Source organism: Canis lupus, chromosome 1 (assembly GCF_003254725.2).
Source record: "Canis lupus dingo isolate Sandy chromosome 1, ASM325472v2, whole genome shotgun sequence".
NCBI classification, from domain to species: Eukaryota; Metazoa; Chordata; class Mammalia; order Carnivora; family Canidae; genus Canis; species Canis lupus.
The window spans coordinates 56094199-56115778 of record NC_064243.1 but is presented as its reverse complement, the minus strand read 5'-3'; the positions used below and the strand labels follow the sequence as shown (position 1 = coordinate 56115778).

Below are 21580 nucleotides of genomic sequence, written 5' to 3'. Positions count from 1 at the left end.
CCACTGAGCCACCCAGGTGTCCCCATTTATTGAGTTTTAAAGATTTTATTTCATTCACTTATTTGACACACAGAGAGAAAGGATGAGCAGGAATAGGGGAGAGAGAGAAGCAGACTCCCCACTAAGCAGGGAACCCAATATGGGGCTCAACCCCAGGACCCTGGGATCATGACCTAAACCAAAGGCAGGTGCTTCACTGACTGAGCCACCAGCACCTCCCTTTTTATTTTTAAATCACCAGGACTGAGATAGAATTTGCATAAGGTAAAATGCACTCCTCTTGAGTATAGACTTGAATATATTTTGACAAACCTATGCACACATGTAAACATCATGACCATGAAGATAGAGAATGGTCCCTCACACAGGGAATTCCTCAGGGCAGCTCTGTCCACCATGTTCTCCGACTGTCCAGAAACCACCGATCTGCTTTCTCTCACCTGAGACTAGAACTGACCTTCCTGGAGTGTCAGGTAAATAGAAGTATATTAGGTACACTGTTTTCTGTTTTGCTTCCTTTCATCATCATCAGGACTTGCAAAAGTATCTATATGGTTCCTGTATCAATAGGTCTTTGAGAAATACTTTCGAGTCCTAGTTCCCCATATGGATGTGCCAAACTTGTCTATCCATTCAGCTGCTGATGGCATCATATTTTCCCCACAGCTCCAAATCTCATAAATTAAGCTTCTATAGATATTTGAATACGATCAGTGCTTTTCTTTCTATCGGATAAGAATCTAAGAAAGTAATTACAGGATTATATTTTAGGTGTATTTTTAACTCTATAGGAAACTATCAAGCTGATTTCCAAAAAAAAAGGGCACAAATTTTCATTCCTACCAGGAGCAAATGAGAATTCTAGTTGTTTGTTATAACATCATAGCAGCATTATGAAAAATAGCCAAACTATTTGAGAGCCAAACTATAGAGAGAACTCAAACGTCCATCAACCGATGAATGGATAAAGATGTGGTGCATATATACATGGAATATTACTTCACCATCAAAAAGAATGAAATCTTGCCATTTGCAACAACGTGGTTGGAGCTAGAATGTATTATATTGAGTGAAATAAGCCAGTCAGAGAAAGACAAATACCATATGATTCCACTCATATATGGAATTTGAGAAATGAAACACATGAACATATGGGAGGGGAATAAAAAAGGAGAGAGGGAAATCAACTGTAAAAGATTCTTAATGAGAGAGAACAAATGGAGGGTTGATGGAAGGAGGTGGTGGAGGATGGGCTAGATGGGGGATGGTCATTGAGGAGGCACCTGCTGTGATTCGCACTGGGTGTTGTAAGTGATGAACCACTGAATTCTACTCCTTTTTTTCTTTTTTGCAGTCAAAGAATCAGTGATTTATTTTATTTTTTTTTTGAGATTTTATTTATTTATTTGACCGAGAGAGAATGTGTACAAGCAGGAGGAGCAGAAGGAGAGGGAAAAGCAGGCTCCCACTGAGCAGGGAGCCAAATGTGGGGACTCGATGCCAGGACCCCGGGATCATGATGTGAGCTAAAAGCAGATGCTTATCTGACTGAGCTACCCAGGTGCCCCCAAATCAGTGATTTAAATCCTGGCTTGGTCACTTGAGTCTTTTTTTTTTTTTTTTTAAAGGTCGCTTGAGTCTTTGACCTGTCATAACCTCAGTGAGCTTCTGGTCCGTCATAGGCATCTTTTTGAATTGTTGTAAATTGAACTCAGAGAGTATTATTGCATGTCTACATGCAAGGAACTATAGAAGGCACTGAGCTTATAATGTCTTTCCAAACTTCATAGTTAAGGATACAGACAGAACAAATCAGCAAGGAAAAGGAGGTACAAAGCGTAATGAAACCAACATATTGCTGTACACATTGGCAATAATATAAGCAAAGGACTTCTGGTCAGTGTAGCTACTGTTATGTACAAGTATGTGCACCTGGCTTTAAGCAGCAGGTGCAGTGGAGAGCAGACTCTGGATTAGGAATGGAGAGATCTGGATTCAAATCCTGACAGTGCTAATCATTTGTTAAGCAATAAAAATTATTTCTTTTTCTCCCCAAAACTTGATGCAACTTATTTCTTTTAATCCTCATACTCTTTGAAGTGGTCAGTACTATCATTGTTGCATATAATCGATTGGTTGTTGATAGTTGATTATCTCCCTTTACTAGAATGTAAGCTTAAGGAAGACCAGGATTAGTAGGAATTTTTGTCTCTTTTGTTCATTGAAGTATCCCAAGCACCTACACCAGTACCTGGTACATAGTGGGTGCTCAATAAATATTTGTTGAGCAAATATCATGCTAGGGAATTTGATCTTTCTCCTATGGGCAAGAGGGAAAATGTGAAAGTTTTGGTTTTGTGTATTTTTAAAAATTTTAATTATTCCTTTGTAAACAGGGAACTAGTCATCAAATATGTGTTTAACAATATAAGAGAGCAATGCTGCAGTATGGAAGCAGGTGTGGAAGATGCACAGGAGTGAAAAGAAACTGAGGAGACCAGAAAGTTGCTTCAAATTCTATTCCTGAAACCAATATTACCCTGTATGTTAATTAGCTAGAATTTAAATTTTAAAAAAAGTAAATAAAATAAAATTGCCATTCTTGTTGCCACTAAGCCTATCTTCACTGGTACTTCTTTTGCAGTGCATTTACACTCTTTGCTCTTCCTGATTTCTCATTTTTAATTTACTGATGATTTTGAGGAATGATCTGTGTTTTGCACATGAACGAGCAAAGTGAGGTCAAAATTACAGTTTTCTTCACAGGAAATAATAAACCCTAAAACGAAACAACAACAACAAAAAATAACTAGAAAGAAACCTATCTTAGATGTTAGGTCTGAAATATTTTAGTGAATCAAAAGAGGAAGCATAGAAAGTCGCTGTTTAGGTAAGACAATGATTAATAATTCAATTTTAGTTGTGAATGTGTGTGTGTGTCTTCATGATTTAAAATCTGTCCCCTGAAACATAGGTAGACACAGCACTCAGGGATCTGGAGCAGAAGAAGAGCCCACACTTATGACTCTCAGGTAAAATAGTCATTTTGAGCTTTCATGGAGTCAATTTTCAGATCATTCTCTTCTTTCAAGCCTTCAGGACCTCAGGTTAACTTTATTATTTTTAACAGGATGATATTGCTTAGAAAATGGCACAGCCTTTGTTTAATCAAATCACAGAAATACTGTTGTGTTGATTGGAAGGCAAGAAGCTGGCCAGCAGGGAGCTAGTCTTTAAAGGGTGAGACCTCTTTGTCCTTAAAGTTCTCACGGAGTGCTTGCGGGACAGAGTGCAGAAATGTGGGAAGTTACATAGTGAAGCTTTTCGATATAAGTCCCAGATGCCTGTGATTAAGTGTCAAATGGATTACATAGAGCCCAGTTCTCTGAAACATCTGAGCCTGAAAAGACAGCCCTCCTAGCATTGGAGGGGAGCCTGCTGAGCAAACCAGGAGCCCCCTGGACTTCAGATCAGAGCCTGGACCATCCCACACCACTCTCAGGATGCTGGTGTTGTGTGACAGGCAGAGGAAGGGTGGCTGGGTCCATCCAGGATGGGAAATTCCAAATACGTGTAAAGCATTTGTGTGTAAGATACATCTGATTCAAAGGTTTCCATAAAAAAACTGTCAGTGATAGATACGCAGGGGTTTTCCACAACTTTGTAAAACTGCATAGAGCTAGCTGCAATGTTCTTGCTCTACTCCAGACTTAATAATCCACATAGTTGAGACCATCTGACTTCTTTTCATCTGTTTTTTATTTCACAGGAAACAACAAACATTTCACTGACAAAAACGAGTAAGACAATGTTAGAGCTTTAAAGTACCTACCGGACTACGACTTTCACTGTTCTGCCCCAGGATTTGAAAAATTGCTCTGCTAATCGATAGTGTGGTTTCCTTCCTTTGTTCTAATTGTTCTGATTTTCATTAAGTCCTCTAAGTTCTGGGTGTGGAAGCTTTCAGTGCTGTGGCTGCGTAAATCCCTGGAATGCTGAGGCTTCCCATGAAGCTTGCTTCCCAGTTCATTTAATGATAACTCAAAAATGTCCTTTTAAAAAACAGCACTAATTAGAATCAGCTACAAATGGTGTACTTTTATTACATTCAATATTCCGTTGTATAAGAAATGAAATATGTATGTGTGCCTTATAATCCTTTCAGCCCACTTTATTATGCATATGTTAATAACATTGAGTTTAATCTATAAAATTTTTTTTCTTTGAGGTTTACAGCATAATATGAAAGCAAAATTTAAATAATACAAAATTCCCGGAAGTTTTCCCATAATGCATTAAATGGTACTTTGAACACACAATGTTTTCTCCTAATGGTTGTCTCTTGATGAGTAATCACAAAATACTGCTGAGATTGGCTTCTGGAATGCCAGAGTGAATGTCTCAGTGAACTTGCTTCCCCTCCAAAACAATAAAAATACTGGCAAAATGATTAAAATAAACCATTTCGGAATTCTGGTGATTAATCAAAGCAAGAGAATGAGCTGAAAATTGTCTATCTACGAGAACTTTCTGAACCATGGTTAACAGTTGGCTCTGCTATTCCCATTCTACCCTCCTCCTTCACTCATTGATGCTGAAGCCAAAGGCCAAAGCTTTGCAGATATGGGCACATTTGACCAATTTTGAAATTTCATGAAAAGTATCATCCCCATGGGGCGCCTGGGTAGGTCAGCTGGTGAGGTGTCCAACTCATGGTTTCAGCTCAGGTCATGATCTCAGGGTGGTGGGATCAAGCCCCTTGTTGGCCTCTGCACTCAGCAGGGAGTCTGCTTGAGATTCTTTCTGCACCTCCCCCACTTCTGCTCTCTAAACAAACAAACAAATAAATAAATAACCATCTTTTTTTAAAAAAGCATCACCCCCAGAACACAGTGAGCGTTATGTGTGGACTTGCGTCTGTCTGGGAAGTCTCAGTTGGGAGAAGGGACAAAACTGAAGCTCAGGACATTACCAGAACAATAGCACCTGCTGGCAGTATCTCAGCTGCCTCAGGCTCTGATTTCAGCTGGGGAAACTGAGAACTTACATGAAAGTTAAAGGAAATCCTGGAACACTAGATGAACAAGGGAAGCTTAAACATATTCCTGGCTGTGTATAGACTATGTATGTCTGCAGACGCGTGCATGCCTAGGAAAGAGTTGGGAAGAAGAGGGCAGGAGTCATTCTCCTCTAGCTGACCTTGAGGCCCTGTATAGCTGAAAAAGAAGACTCAACAAAAAGAAAACAAACAACCCAACTAAAAATGAGCCAAAAACCTTAACAGACCTGTCACCAAAGAAGATATACAGATGGCAAATAAAATGCCCACAATATATGTCATTGGAGAGACACAAATTAAAACAGCAATGAGATACCACTGCTTACCAATGAGAAGGTCCAGAATCGAGAACACTGATGGCACAAAATGCTGGCAAGGGTAAGGAGCAGGAGAAATTCTGATTCATTGCTGGTGGGAGTGCAGAATGGTCCAGCCACTTGGAAGACAGCTTGGTGGTTTCATTCTTACTGTATGATCCCTCAATTGTGCTCCTTGCTATTTACCCAAAGGACTTGAAAACTTATGTCCATATAAAAACCAGCACACAAATGCTTATGACAACTGTATTCATACTTGCCAAAACTTGGAAAAAAACAAAATGTTCCTCAGCAGATGAATGAATAAACAAACTGCGGTCCATCCGGACAATGGAATATTGCTCAGCGCTAAAAAGAAATGACCCATCCAGCCATGAAAAGACAGGGAGGAACCTTCTATGCACATCACTAAGTGAAAGAAGTGAGTCTGAACCCACACACACTCTGTGATCCCACCCACATGACACTCTGGGAAAGGCAGATGTGGGGACAGGTTGCTGGGGTTGAGGCTGGGGGAGTAAGAGATGAAGGGGCAGAGCATGGGATTTTAGGGCAGTGAAAATTCTCTGAATGATATTATAACAGTGGATACATGTCATTGTACATTTGTCCAAACCCATAGAAAGCACAACCTCAGGAGTGACCTCGAAGTAAACCATGAACTCTGGCTGATGACGACGCATCGATGCAGGTTCATAAGTTGCAGCAAATTCACCTCTCCGGTGTGCGGGTTGATGGTGGAGGAGGCTGTGCATGTGTGGGGCAGAAAGTATGTGGGAAATCTTTATACTTTTCCCATAATTTTGTTCCAGTCCTAAAACTGGTCTAAAGATTAAAGAGTATAGAAATAAATTTTTTTAAAAAATTAAAAATTGATACTGATTCTTCACAAACTCTTCCAAACAATAGGAGAGGAGGGGATACTCCTAATTCATTCTGTGAAGTCAGTATTATCCTACTATGGAAAAAAAAAAAAAGAAACAAAAAAAACAGAGAAAAATCTGACAAGTAAAGAAAATTGTAGACCGATAAGCCTTATAAATGTCCTTGTCATTACCCTCAACAAATTACTAGCAAACAAATTCCAGCAGCATATAAAGTAGATTACAACATGACCTAATTGGATTTATCTCAGGAGTATCTCAATATTTTTTCAACATGTTTTTTTCAAACTTAATCAGGAGTACAGAATATTAAGAAAACAAAAGAAAAACTTCAAATGAGCATTTCAATAAACAGAAAGAGCATCTGTTAAAACTCATTGGCTTTCATGATGAAAACACTCAACAGATAAGGCATGGAAGAGGACTTTCTCAGCAGAATAAAGTTGTCTGGGAAAAGCCTGCAGCTCAAGTGTACTCAGAAAACAAGGAATGAGAAGGAGCTTTCCTAATATGACAAAGAGCGTTTATGGAAAACCAGGAACCAACTGAATGAAGACTTTGACCTAAAGCCAGAATATGACATGGGTATCTAATCTGTCCTATTCAACGTTGGCCTGAAACTTGTAGCCAAGACAACAAGGCAGGAAAATGAAATGAAAGGAAGCCAGATTAGAGAGGAAGAAGTGCATTTCTCTATGTTTGCAGTTGACACAATCTTATATATAGAAAATGCTAAAAAATTCACCAAAAAAAAAAAAAACAAAACTGTGAGAACTAACCAATGGGTTCAGAATGGCCAAAAATAATTTTTCAAATGAAAATTAAAGTTGAGGGTCTACTTCTGGATTCTCTATTCTGTTCCACTGATCTATGTGTCTGTTTTTGTGCCAGAAACACACTGTCTTGATGACCACAGCTTTGTAGTACAACCTGAGATCTGGCATTGTGATGCCCCCAGATATGGTTTTCTTTTTTAAAATTCCCCTGGCTATTCGGGGTCTTTTCTGATTCCACACAAATCTTAAAATAATTTGTTCTAACTCTCTGAAGAAAGTCCATGGTATTTTGATAGGGATTGCATTAAACGTGTATATTGCCCTGGGTAACATTGACATTTTCACAATATTAATTCTGCCAATCCATGAGCATGGAATATTTTTCCATCTCTTTGTGTCTTCCTCAATTTCTTTCAGAAGTGTTCTATAGTTTTTAGGGTGTAGATCCTTTACCTCTTTGGTGAGGTTTATTCCTAGGTATCTTATGCTTTTGGGTGCAATTGTAAATGGGATTGACTCCTTAATTTCTCTTTCTTCAGTCTCATTGTTAGTGTATAGAAATGCCACTTACTTCTGGGCATTGATTTTGTATCCTGCCACGCTACCAAATTGCTGTATGAGTTCTAGCAATCTTGGGGTGGAGGCTTTTGGGTTTTCTATGTAGAATATCATGTCATTGGCGAAGAGGGAGAGTTTGACTTCTTCTTTGCCAATTCGAATGCCTTTAATGTCTTTTTGTTGTCTGATTGCTGAGGCTAGGACTTCCAGCACTATGTTGAATAGCAGTGGTGAGAGTGGACATCCCTGTCTTGTTCCTGATCTTAGGGGAAAGGCTCCCAGTGCTTCCCCATTGAGAATGATATTTGCTGTGGGCTTTTTGTAGATGGATTTTAAGATGTTGAGGAATGTTCCCTCTATCCCTACACTCTGAAGAGTTTTGGTCAGGAATGGATGCTGTATTTTGTCAAATGCTTTCTCTGCGTCTATTGAGAGGATCATATGGTTCTTGGTTTTTCTCTTGCTGATATGATGAATCACATTGATTGTTTTACGAGTGTTGAACCAGCCTTGTGTCCCGGGAATAAATCCTACTTGGTCATGGTGAATAATTTTCTTAATGTACTGTTGGATCCTATTGGCTAGTATCTTGTTGAGAATTTTTGCATCCATGTTCTTTAGGGATATTGGTCTATAATTCTCCTTTTTGGTGGGATCTTTGGTTTTGGAATTAAGGTGATGCTGGCCTCATAGAACGAATTTGGAAGTACTCCATATCTTTCTATCTTTCCAAACAGCTTTAGTAGAATAGGTATGGTTTCTTCTTTAAACGTTTGATAGAATTCCCCAGGGAAGCCATCTGGCCCTGGACTTTTGTGTCTTGGGAGGTTTTTGATGACTGCTTCAATTTCCTCCCTGGTTATTGGCCTGTTCAGGTTTTCTATTTCTTCCTGTTCCAGTTTTGGTAGTTTGTGGCTTTCCAGAAATGCGTCCATTTCTTCTAGATTGCCTAATTTATTGGTGTATAGCTGTTCATAATATGTTTTTTAAATCGTTTGTATTTCCTTGGTGTTGGTAGTGATGTCTCCTTTCTCATTCATGATTTTATTAATTTGAGTCTTCTCTCTCTTCTTTTTAATAAGGCTGGCTAATGGTTTATCTATCTTATTAATTCTTTCAAAGAACCAACTCCTGGTTCTGTTGATCTGTTCCACAGTTCTTCTGGTCTTGATTTCATTGAATTCTGCTCGAATCTTTATTAACTCTCTTCTTCTGCTGGGTGTAGGATCTATTGGCTGTTTTTTCTCTAGCTCTTTTAGGTGTAAGTTTAGCTTTTGTATTTGAGTTCTTTCCAGTTTTTGGATGGATGCTTGTATTGTGATGTATTTTCCCCTCAGGACTGCTTTTGCTGTATCTCAAAGATTTTGAACGGTTGTATCTTCATTCTCATTAGTTTCCATGAATCTTTTTAATTCTTCCTTAATTTCCTGGTTGACCCTTTCATCTTTTAGCAGGATGGTCCTTAACCTCCACGTGTTTGAAGTCCTTCCAAACTTATTGTTGTGATTTAGTTCTAATTTCAAGGCATTATTGTCTGAGAATACACAGGGGACGATCCCAATCTTTTGGTATTGGTTAAGACCTGATTTGTGACCCAGTATGTGGTCTATTCTGGAGAAAGTTCCATGTGCACTTGAGAAGAATGTGTATTCAGTTGAGTTTGGATGTAAAGTTCTGTAGATATCTGTGAAATCCATCTGGTCCAGTGTATCATTTAAAGCTCTCATTTCTTTGGAGATGTTGTGTTTAGAAGACCTATCGAGTGTAGAAAGTGCTAGGTTGAAGTCACCAAGTATAAGTGTATTATTATCTAAGTATATCTTAATTTTGGTTATTAATTGATTGATATATTTGGCAGCTCCCACATTCGGGTATTATATATTGATGATTGTTAAGTCCTCTTGTTGGATAGATCCTTTAAGTATGATATAGTGTCCCTCTTCATCTCTCACTACAGTCTTCGGGGTAAATTTTAGTTTATCTGATATAAGGATGGCTACCCCTGCTTTCTTTTGAGGACCATTTGAATGGTAAATGGTTCTCCAACCTTTTATTTTCAGGCTGTAGGTGTCCTTCTGTCTAAAATGAGTCTCTTGTAGACAGCAAATAGATGGGTCCTGCTTGTTTATCCAGTCTGAAACCCTGCGCCTTTTGATGGGGTCATTAAGCCCGTTCACGTTCAGAGTTACTATTGACAGATATGAGTTTAGTGTCATCATGATATCTATTCAGTCCCTGTTTTTGTGTATTGTTCCATTGGACTTCTTCTTAAAGGAGAATTTTAAGATATAGACATGGCCAACACGCACATGAGAAAATGCTCTGCATCACTTGCCATCAGGGAAATACAAATCAAAACCACAATGAGATACCACCTCACACCAGTGAGAATGGGGAAAATTAACAAGGCAGGAAACCACAAATGTTGGAGAGGATGTGGAGAAAAGGGAACCCTCTTACTCTCTTGGTGGGACCATGAACTGGTGCAGCCACTCTGGAAAACTGTGTGGAGGTTCCTCAAAGAGTTAAAAATAGACCTGCCCTACGACCCAGCAATTGCACTGCTGGGGATTTACCCCAAAGATACAGATGCAATGAAACGCCGGGACACCTGCACCCCGATGTTTCTAGCAGCAATGTCCACAATACCTAACTGTGGATGGAGCCTCGGTGTCCATTGAAAGATGAATGGATAAAGAAGATGTGGTCTATGTATACAATGGAATATTCCTCAGCCATTAGAAATGACAAATACCCACCATTTGCTTCAATGTGGGTGGAACTGGAGGGTATTATGCTGAGTGAAATAAGTCAATTGGAGAAGGACAAACATTATATGTTCTCATTCTTTTGGGGAATATAAAGAATAGTGAAAGGGAATATAAGGGAAGGGAGAAGAAATGTGTGGGAAATATCAGAAAGGGAGACAGAACATGAAGTCTCCTAACTCTGGGAAATGAACTAGGGGTGGTGGAAGGGGAGGAGGGCGGGGGGTGGGGGTGACTGGGTGACGGGCACTGAGGGGGGCACTTGACGAGATGAGCGCTGGGTGTTATTCTGTATGTTGGCAAATTGAACACCAAGAAAAAATAAATTTATTATTAAAAAATAAAATAAAATAATTGGAAAAAAATAAATTGAAAATAAATTAAAAAAAAGAAAAACAAAGTTGAAGGACTAACATCTCCCAATTTCATAACCTATGATACATCTGCAGCAACCGAGGCAGTGTGTACCAACATAAATAAAAGCACAGAGGCAAGTGGAATACAATTGAGAGGCCAGAAATAAGTCCTCACATTTATGATAAATTGATTTTCAACAGTGATGTCAAAAAAAATTTCAATGGACAAAGGATAGTCCTTTTAACAAATGCAGCTGGGACAACTAGGTCACCTTGTGCAGATGAATGAAGGGAACCCTTCTGTACAATCTACATAACACTCTACTTAGGTCAGAGACCCGGAACCCACAGAATAATACATTTGGGTAAATCTTCATGACCTTGAGCTCTGCACTGGTTGATGAGATGCGGCATCAGAAGCAGAAACTGGAAAAGAAAAAAATATATATAGATAAATTGGATGTTACCAGAATTTTTTAAAAAGCCTCCTCTTTCAAGACACACTATGGAGAAAGTGCAAAGAGAATCCCAGTCCACACAATAGGCAAAATATTTGCAAATCATACTGGAAAGATACTTGTATCCGAAAGACGTCTAAAATCTCTTACAACTTAATACGTGAGATACAATTTTACTTCAGAAAATGGGCAAATTATCTGAATAGACATTTCTCCAAAGAAAATATATGAGTTACTAATAAGCACGCAAGAGGTGCTACAGCATTAAATGTTCAGGAAATACAAATCGAAGCCACACAAGCTCTCCTTTTGCATGCACTGAGGCAGCTCAAATGAAAACAGCACAGTAACAAGTGTGAATGAGGACACTGGAAATTTGGAAGCTTATCCACTGCCAATGGGAATGCAAGTGTCAAAGCCACTTGGGGAAACAGTGAGGTGGTTCCTCAAAGTTCTAGACATAAAGTTTCCATATGATTTAGCAAGTCCACTCTGAAGTGTATGTCCAAGAGCACAGAACCCGAACTTGAACAGTGTTCAAAGTGCAAACTACTTATGTCCATCAGTGGATCAATGGATAGATAGTATGTGGTATATCCATATAATGGAGCATTACTGATCAATCAAAAAAAGATACAGACACAGGCCACACCAATGGCAAACTTGGAAAGTACTATGTTTTTTTTTAAAAAAAGATTTTATTTATTTATTCATGGAGACACAGAGAGAGAGAAGCAGACACACAAGCAGAGGGAGAAGCAGGCTCCCTGCAGGGAGCCCGATGTGGGACTCGATCCCAGATCCTGAGATCATGCCCTGAGCCAAAGGCAGACGCTCAACCGCTGAGCCACCCAGGCATCCTGGAAAGTACTATGTTAAATGAAAAGAAACCAAGCAGCAAGAACCTCATGCAGCAGGATTTTGTTTATGTGGAGAATCCAGGACAGACAAATCCAGGTTTAGGTGACTGCTCCCCAGGGACTGGGGGGTGAGACCAAGAATATGGACAGTGCTGACCACATGCATGGCATCTCAAGTTGGGGGCTAGGGTTGAGGGGGCTTCACAAACCTGTGGATGATCTAAACCCATGGATGATCTAAACCCACTGAACTGATCCTTGAAATGGGTGAATTTCTTGGAATGTGAAATATATCATAATGACATTGTGAAGTATGTGAGGAAAACACTCTGTTGGCTCCTTAGACCATTCCCGTGACCGATGGGCAACATGGTCCTACTAACATGCGGAGGTGCTGAAGGGAACGCCATTGATCACCCAATCAGCCCAAAGGATATCTGAACGTGAAACAAATGGAATAAGGTCTTTTATTTACCTATAAATAATATAATTCTTCAGAAGTAATGGAAGATCCGCTTAGATGGGACTCATTAAAACTATTAAAGTTAAGGGATTTTTAAAAAACTGATCATTTACTGATTGGTTCAGAAATCTCTGCAATATCTTCAAATATCCCATGATGAGAAGGGGGTATTATAAGAAATGTTTTCACTGACTCTACCCTAAGGATGATACTCAAAATCTACCAGTAAGACTTGGTTGGTCACCCAGTTCTGAAGGTTGAGTTTGAAGCCTTCTATGCCCACACTTGGACCATCTTGTGATTACTGTGCCACCGCTCAGAGCCCACCTCACTGTCTCCATCTCCCTCTGCTTTCCTGTCTCTCTGTTTCCACATACATGATCCATCATCAGGTCAGGAAGCTCTGTCTCCTCCCTCTGCCTCCTTTGGCCACTTTGCCAACAAATCCCATCTGCTCTATTTTTCTGACAGCTGTTTTATTTCAGATTCTCAGTCTGATAACAGGGCAGCTCGTCCCCCTGCCTCCCATCTCTCCCTCCAGAGCATCATTTGCTCTTTAACCAGAGTGACTCTGCCAAGCCTGAGGTCCTTGCATTCCCACATGCAGCCCAGCCCCCAGCCCGGGGACACTGCGACTTGCACCCACATGCCTGGCATCAACCCTCTCCCTGCATGGGTTCCCCCACCAGGCTCCCTGAGTTATCTTCCCTTTCCGAGTCTGCTTCATTCTTTAGGCAACTGGTATAAGGAGTAGAAGATCCAAAAAATGATGCCAAGGGTCTAGCAGGTAATTGTTAAATTACCCACAATGTGAATACGATCATAGCAAGCATGGGAATCTCAGGCACCTGAGAAGCTTTAGGGTTTTGGGTCCATTCTTATTAACAAAGTTATTATTTCAGAGTGTACACATGCAGCTCAAAACTACATAAAATGTTAAAATATTATTAAAATACCTAGAAGAAAAATGACTTTGTTATCGTCTTTCATAAATTTTCCAAAGCTAGCCTCTTTTATTTTATGGAAACTACTGTTTTGATGAATTAAGCTTTGTTTGGGAACTCAGATTTTTATAGCAGAACAGACCACTAGATTTTCCATAGAAAATTGTGTGTTTTATTTCTTGTTCATTGATACAGAATTTCACATTTTCTCCAATAATCAAAATCTCATCCCAGGACAGGTGCCCAATCCCAGCCCAGAACAGGTGTCCCATCCCAGCCTGGGACATGTGTCCCTTCCAGCCCAGGACAGGTGCCCCATCCTACCTGGGACAGAAAGCCTTCCTAGGCAGCCGACCCCTCAGCAATGTCACCTTCCAGCCATGTCTCTGATCCCCTTAGCCATTCATTCATTCTTTGAAAAGTCTTTATTCCACTCTAGCATTGGGAAATGTTTAGCACCACACAATTTCCTAGTACACCTGCTCATTTAGAGCAGATGAACCACATGTGCTGATTGAACAAATTCCCTGTGGAAGGGAGGTGAGAAAAGAGGGAAACATGATCCTTGATACCAAGAAGTTTGTAGTCTACCAGAGGTGTCGAGATCTGGATCCTAGAAAAGACCAGAAAATGCAGACCCCGTTATCCATTAAGAACAAAATGTATAATGAAGGCAGCAGGACTGGAAGGTCAGGGAAAGAGGAAGGTGGGTTTGGGGAGGTGAGTGTGGGATGGGTCAGCACGTGCACCTCTGCTCTGACCCTGTCTGCATTCTCACCACCGAAATGCATGACTTGGGCTGGCGTGATAAAATCCACTCTTTAGGAAAACGTGTGGGTGAGTGTGAAGTAGGAGGGCGTGGAAGGAGGATTGGTGGCAGACAGACGGAATTACTAGGAATCTGTTAGAACAGTCAAATCCTTGACTTGCCATTTGGTTGCAATTTGCTGTAAGTGACTTGTAATATCAAAAAGTAAGCGTATGGATCTATATCTACATCATAAAAATATGAAAAATTTGTGAATGTTCCTTAGCTCCTGTTTTCATCAGCCAAATCCAAAGATAAAGTCATCAACTGTATATGTATTGTTTTAAGTCATATTCTTAAAAGGGCTTAGTTAGGGCAAAAGGGGGATGAAATACTGCCTAAAAACGTAGAGTTGAGGAATACCTTACAGAATGCGTTCAGAGCAGAGTATATACTCTCATACACACACACACACACACACACACACACACACACACATTCTTAGAGTCTGTGTGTAGATCGACTATCCTCTCTAGTCAGGACGCCGTCTATCATACATATCGTGAGAACACTAAAGGGAGCTCACCAGTTCTGGAAAAGCTCTCAGCTCTCTGAACCTTACCTTGCTTGCATTCATGTTAAGTCATCTGCTGTCACCTGGAGACAGATTGGAGCTCCATCTCCAAGGGCCAAGAGAGAAGGTAGATGTCAGGTCCCAATGGTGTCACCTGGCATTTACCAGCTGGGGGCCTTGGGCAGGCTTCTGGGTTTTCCACCAACTTCACCTGCAGGAAATCGACCACATGAAGGCAAGCCAAAGGATGAGTGCTCCACCGTGATCCAGGGAGGGCTCACTGGTGGGTGCGCATTAGCAGAAAACGAAGCTGGCCCAGGCCAAGCATTGTCACCACCAAGTGCTGGGTGCGTTGGGGTTCACTGCACTACTATCCTTAGTAGGGTGTGTGTTTGGAATTTTTGATAACAGGGTGCTTAGGCAATGGTGGCAGGGGAGGGAGAGGAAGGACAGGCAAGCTCCGCTAGTGTCTGTGGCCAAGTGGTGACTTAGACACCTAGAGCCTTACAGAAGAGTTTACTTTCTTCACTCAATAATCAATGACCTGTGCTTGGTAACCGGGTGCTGGGTGAACCCACAGGACTTCCCTGCAGAAGGGAAGGCCATATTTCAGAGCGTTTCTCTCCTCAGCTCCCCGCGGTCACCTGGAGGCTTGCAGACTTACCCCAGGTGAGGGGACCTCACACCCCCTGCCTGCAGATGTCTGTTCTGGGGTTTGGAACTTGTCAGACAGGAAACCCAATCACGGTTATGCCTTCAGGGCACTTTCTGTCCAGTATGTGTCTGCATTTTTCACTTTTCCCCAAATTTGAAACTAAATACTCCACACACCTCATTCACCATTTGTAATTTATCCAACTCGCCCTCCTGCCCTGCTTTGTCAGCCAAAAATGGTGAAAATTCATATCAGTGCTAAACATTTTTAGCATGACACGTACGTGCAAACGTATGCAGCCTTATTTAAAATCCCACCTCTTGAAAGAGTAACACCTTCTAGACAGTGAGCCTGACGAATACGGATGGGCCCCGTGGCAATGTGATGGGGCTTCCACCTACAGGGTCTGTACCCTCTGGTAACACTTCCAGCACAGTAACCGTCCTACTCCGCTTGGGCCACCAGGACAGACAATGCAGACAGTCCACTTCACCTCCAGATGTTTGTTCGCTCACGTTCCTGGAATCTGGAGTCTGAGATCCAGGCGTGGGCAGGGCTGGTCTTTCCCGAGGGGCTCTCCCAGCTGCACAGACATTGCTTGCTCCCTGAGACTTTGTGGGGCCTTCCATCTAAGCGCCTCTTCCCACAGGGACACCCAGTATACCAGGTTGGGGGGTACTTGAAGGACCCCGTTTGATTTCATCTCCTCTGTAAAGACCTTCTCTCCACATATGGTCACATACAGAGGTATTCGGAGATGGTGCTTCAATGGCTGAGTTTTGGGAACAGTCTGGTCCAGAGAAGCGACTCAGACATGCGTCGGGAAGGCACTGTGCCAGGGAAACGGACATACAGTTTTCTGATCTCTAAACTAGTTTTCTGAGTAATGACCCAAACAAGAGTGAAGAGCACAACAAAGATTTGTGCCAAATTCCACTCTGATAAAATTACTGTTAATATTTGGTGGATTTCCTTCCTTTAGTTCAACGTCACAGGAGAGCTGCGTGCACAACTCTGTTTCTTTACTGTTTCACTCACCCTGACGTTCATGAGAACCTACAATGTGAAGACTTATTCGTACATATCAGTTTTGATATTTACACTCTTCCATAACATAAATACCGTAAAGTTCACATAACATTCTCCTGATGTGCAGCATTCATAGGTCTTTACAAATTAGCTCTATTGTAAATAATGTTCTAACACACATCTTAGCGCAGACACATATTTTTCTCCATTTCTGTGGGATAGATTCCTAGGAGTGGGATCATTAGAGTTGAGTATCACTATTTTATTTTGTTATTTTATTTTATTATTTTATTTTATTTTATTTTATTTTATTATTTTAAAGATTTTATTTATTTACTTATGAGAGAGACAGAGACATAGACAGAGGAAGAAGCAGGCTTCCTGTGGGAAGCCTGATGTGGGACTCAATCCTGGGACCCCAAGATCACGTTCTGAGCTGAAGACAGTTGCTCAACCACTGAGCCACCCAGGTTCCCTGAGTATCACTATTTTAAAGGACATTGGCACGTTTTATTTTCCAGAAAGAGCATATCAATCACGTTTTCCCCCAGAAAATGAAGAAATGCCTGCCTTGATATATGCACACCAGCTCCAATGAATTTGACTTTTTAAATTATTTGCTGATATAGGTAAAAGCAGTATTAGATTGCATTTTTCAGAGCAATTTGACCCTGATTTTTATTTTTTTAACAATATGGAGTCATTTATGCCCATTTTTTCTGAATATTTTACTCACATTTATTAGCATGTTTTTCATGCAATTTTACTGGCTTACTGGTTGTTAGATGTTACTCATTGAAGTACTAGTTAACATTATTCCCAGTTTTTACACCTTAACTTGTTCTATAAAGTTTACATATATAATGTTTTGTTTAAAAAATTAAACTGACCAATATTTACCTTACTATTTCTTGAATTTATACTTGCAAAGTTTTTCTATCTCAACTTAAGATTCTTATTCTCCCACATTTATGTGTCCAATTCTTAAAAGGTTTTCCTTTTGATCTCAACCTGGAGTTTATTTTGAAGAACGGTATTAAATACGTATTTAATTTTATTTTTGTGTAAACAGTCATTTTTTTTTTCTTGGCACGATTTCTAAAGTAATCCTTCCCTGAACCGCCTGGGTGAAATATAACCACTCCTTTATATATGGAAAGCTATTCACTTTTCCATGTATTTGTGTTCCAAATGGTGTATGTGTCAAGGTTACCGTCAACACTAGAGTCACAGTTTTGGAGTTCTGAGAGACTCGGGGGGCAAGGTACTTTCTCGACTGTCAGGTCCACTTTCTGCACCATCTTCTTGGTCAGTGCACTTGCCCTCCCACTGTGCAGTCCACTTTTTTCACCAGACGTTTCCCCCACCTTCCCACTCTGGCTTTAGGGAAATGAGGAGTTCACGGCCCGGGGGCCAGGAGGACACCAGGTCTGTCAACACCGTTCACTCGCAGGTGTTTATCAAGACATGGGGCATCCAGCTGTGAACCAAACAGAAGAGAATCTGTTCTCCACGGACCTTAGAGGAAGGAAGGAAATGATGAGCAATGTCGGGGTGACAGGAAGGAGCTGAGTTGCCTCGGCTTAGGGTGTGGAATGGGCGGACTTCCCCAGCTTCGGGTTCAGTGACATGGAAGCGACCGTTTGCAATAAATCGGCCACGTTATGCTCAGGAAATGCAGGTGCTGAGAATCAGGACTTTTGTCTCTTCTCGGGGAGAGCTGGATGTGTCACCAGCACAGCATCGGCCGCCCAGAACCCGAGGCAGGGCAGGGAGGTCCCATGCTGGCAGCAGGGATTCCAGGAGACTGACTGCACAGGTGGCCTCGGCGAGCGAGGGAGTAGGCCGCGCACATTCCTGGCCCAAGAGGAGCCAGTGGACGAAGGAAGTGTACGAGGCCCCAGATGGGAGAGAGTCTGGCGTGTAAAATGAGGGGCAGTGTGACTGAAGCAGAGTGACCCGAGGACAGAAGAGGAAACAAGGTCAGAGAACATTCAGACATTTTGAAGGTCATCATTGTTGTGCCCAAGACTGCGAATCCGAGAAACCACCAAGGAGCCGACACCGATGCAAGCGCACGAGGGTTTATTTACAAGCTCGAGCTTGGGTCCAAGTGTACCCGACACAGCGGAGCAGGGACTTGGACGCCGAGGCTAAGAAGCAAAGCAGTTTTATAGGGGCCCGTGGCCAATGGGATCGTAACACACACAGAAAGTTGCACAGTCATGTCGGTCCATACGCAGGGGGCCAATTGAGTTACATTTCACCCTATAGTATCCATTTGAACTGGCCTATCACTCTGGTCAGAATTGGCGTGTAGTTTTGGTGGGCACAAGGCGGGGTTACATTTTTATGAGTCAATTTCCCGTAAGGGTGTGCCCAGCCGCTTGACTAGGGTGGGGCAGCGCCTTAAGCATTATCAATAAGCAGGTCATGTGGGGGTCATACAGGAGGTGGTGGGTGCAGCACAAAATGGAGTTAGTCCTGCTCTGCTTGTCCAGGGGTAGGGGATTTTTGTTAAATTCCCTTGGGCTTGGCACTGGACTGGAAGCTCCTGGAACCAGGGTAATTAGCAGGTAAGTTGACCACGAGTGGTCCCCAGTCCTTGTCTTCATTCCCTTTGCAGGTTCCTCCCCAGGGAGCAGGAGGGCAGCCCCCTGCAGGGGCATCTGCAGACCCCCATCCAGCCTCTCAGCTGAGAGCCGCCGAGCCTGGACCCCAGCAGGCTGTCGCACACCCCTCACTCATGGAGCCAGTGCACTGAGCCTCATGGAGAGGTGCTGGTGGATGTGTCACGTGTAAGAGAAGCCCTTACACAGCTGGGCGGGCAGCACTAGGTGTGAATATAACTCATTTGTTCTTGGGGCCCCTTCTGACCTTTTAAAGCAAATTTTCCACTGAACAGTCATAACTTAGTTAAAGCACAGAGGAGTGTGGGTTCGAACAGAAGCGAGTTGACTCATGAATCATGAACGCGTTTAAGAATAGAAATGGGGTTTTGAATGAAGCATAACTCACTGTGACTTATTACTTGTTCCATTAAATAAAATAGAGTGTAAACACTCATATTATTCATCATCTCAATCACATAACACACATGTGCTTCACAGAACGGGACCCAAAGATTAATAGGCATCTGTTCATTAGGATGGGGAGGGACAGAAGCCTTTGGACTGCCTCCCTACAGCAGCACCAACAGGGAGCCACACCCCCAACCACCCCCACCCTACAGGAAGCCACACCCCCACCACCAACACCCTTCAGGGAGCCACACACCCAACCACCTCCACCCTACAGGGAGCCAAACACCCAACCATCTCTACCCTTCAGGGAGCCACACACCCAACCATCCCTACCCTACAAGAGCCACACACCCAACCACCCCACCCTACAGGAGACACACACCAAACCACCCTCACCCTACAGGGAGCCACACACCCAACCACCCCACCCTACAGGAGCCACACACCCAACCATCCCCACTCTACAGGGAGTCACACACCCAACTATCCCCACCCTACAGGAGCCACACACCCAACCATCCCACCCTACAGGAGCCACACACCCAACCACCCCCACCCTACAGGGAGCCACACATCCAATCACACCCCACCCTACTGACACATTTTCCATACTAATAACATGGGTTTATGAAGAGGCATATCTTGCAGTGAGGTTAATTTCACCTCAATTTTCACTTTTAAAAACACTTTTGAAGAGAAAATAATCTAGAAAAAGATCAAGGAGTATGGACAGCCTCTGTGTTCACTGTGTGCTGTTCCCGACAGACCAGGAGTTAGAGGGTCACTAGTGCCAGTGGCGGGTTGGCTGTAGCCTCTCCATCCACCCAACCCCACAGCGGAGGGAACACACAGTGGACACAGAGCCTGGGCTGTCCTTGTGGACCTGTGGCCCCCAGACCTGAGGGCTGGCAAAGTGATGACAGGGGTGCAGCTGCTCAGTCCCTGCCCCAGAGATGAGCACAATGGAGCCCCCAGGGGACAGGGAACAGGTGAAGGCCTGACAAGAGTGCCGAGTGTCCCATATACCTCAGTGGCTCAGGTGATCCCAGCTCTTGGTCACAAGAAGGCAACAGTCTCTGATTCACATCTGGCCACTTAGTTTGGAAGGAAAAGTGAGTTCCTGGCTCACTGTGTGTGGCTGCGCTGCCTCTACGAACCCCGGGGGTCAGGAGACCTGCGCATCCCCTGTCCTGCATGCAGCGAGAGTGGGGCCAGACCCCGGGAAGCTGGGAACCCGTTCTCCCACCTGCGGAAATCAGAGGTGCTCTCCACGCCCTTACACACGGGACAAAGACTTGAGAAAACAAATACATGAACACAGCCAGGGAGAATTTATAAACTTTAACAACATCGGGGACTGTTCTAGTCAAGAATTTGCCAATTTCTCTGGTCTGCTCTCTAGAAAGACCTATTCTCTGAGGTCACTGGTGGGAGAAAGCTGCTCATCAAAATCCAAGGTCCGGGTTCTTGTGGGCAGAACAGATGCTTTGGGGTCAAGCAGCTCTCAGCTTTATCCTTCCTCCCCTGGGGCTCCTTATTTCAGCAAATTGAAGATGCCGATACCTTTCTTTTATGATTGTTTAGAGGATTAAGTTAAATGAGACACGAGAGTCCTTGGCACTGAGTAGTTGTCCAGTTAATGGGTGGTTTTCTTTCTCTCCAAAGCAGTTTTTCTGTCTAGAGAGTAGTGAGCTACACCAACTTACATAAAACTCATTTCCAATGTCAAAGCCGCTTTGTTCTTTGCTAGAACACAAGGCTCCCAGGACCAAGGATTCGGTCGCCTTGTTCACTTCCTGCAGCCCTGGCCCGAGGACAGCCGTGCGATGCACTAATGACACGCAGTTTGCTGACCTGCCCTGGACTGGTGTGTGATGCCAGCCCGGGCACGACCCCACTGCTCCACAGGGCCCCCCAAACAGTAAGAGTCTGTCCATTTGCATCCCTGAAAGCCTCCAGACTAACAGCAGACAATCCCAGCTTGGGAAACTTCCACTGCACTTAAGTCAGAAGTGCTCCCCCCACCCCCGGCCGGCAGCCCGTGGGACCCTCTGGGGGGAGGCTCATCCCTAGCATGGAGCACGCCTCCTGGGCTCTTCGGGGCTCCA

General features: G+C 42.8%; 1 long non-coding RNA gene across 2 annotated transcripts; it reads left to right on the top strand.

The window, feature by feature from the left end:
- Positions 1-247: 247 nt before the first annotated feature.
- On the top strand, positions 248-4319 carry LOC112643805 (uncharacterized). 2 transcript variants are annotated; one of them, XR_003125909.3, is made up of 4 exons: positions 248-473; positions 2975-3032; positions 3131-3240; positions 3770-4319. It is a non-coding gene; the product is annotated as an uncharacterized LOC112643805 (long non-coding RNA). The 2 variants fall into 2 exon arrangements; XR_003125910.3 differs by lacking the exon at positions 3131-3240.
- Positions 4320-21580: the final 17261 nt, after the last annotated feature.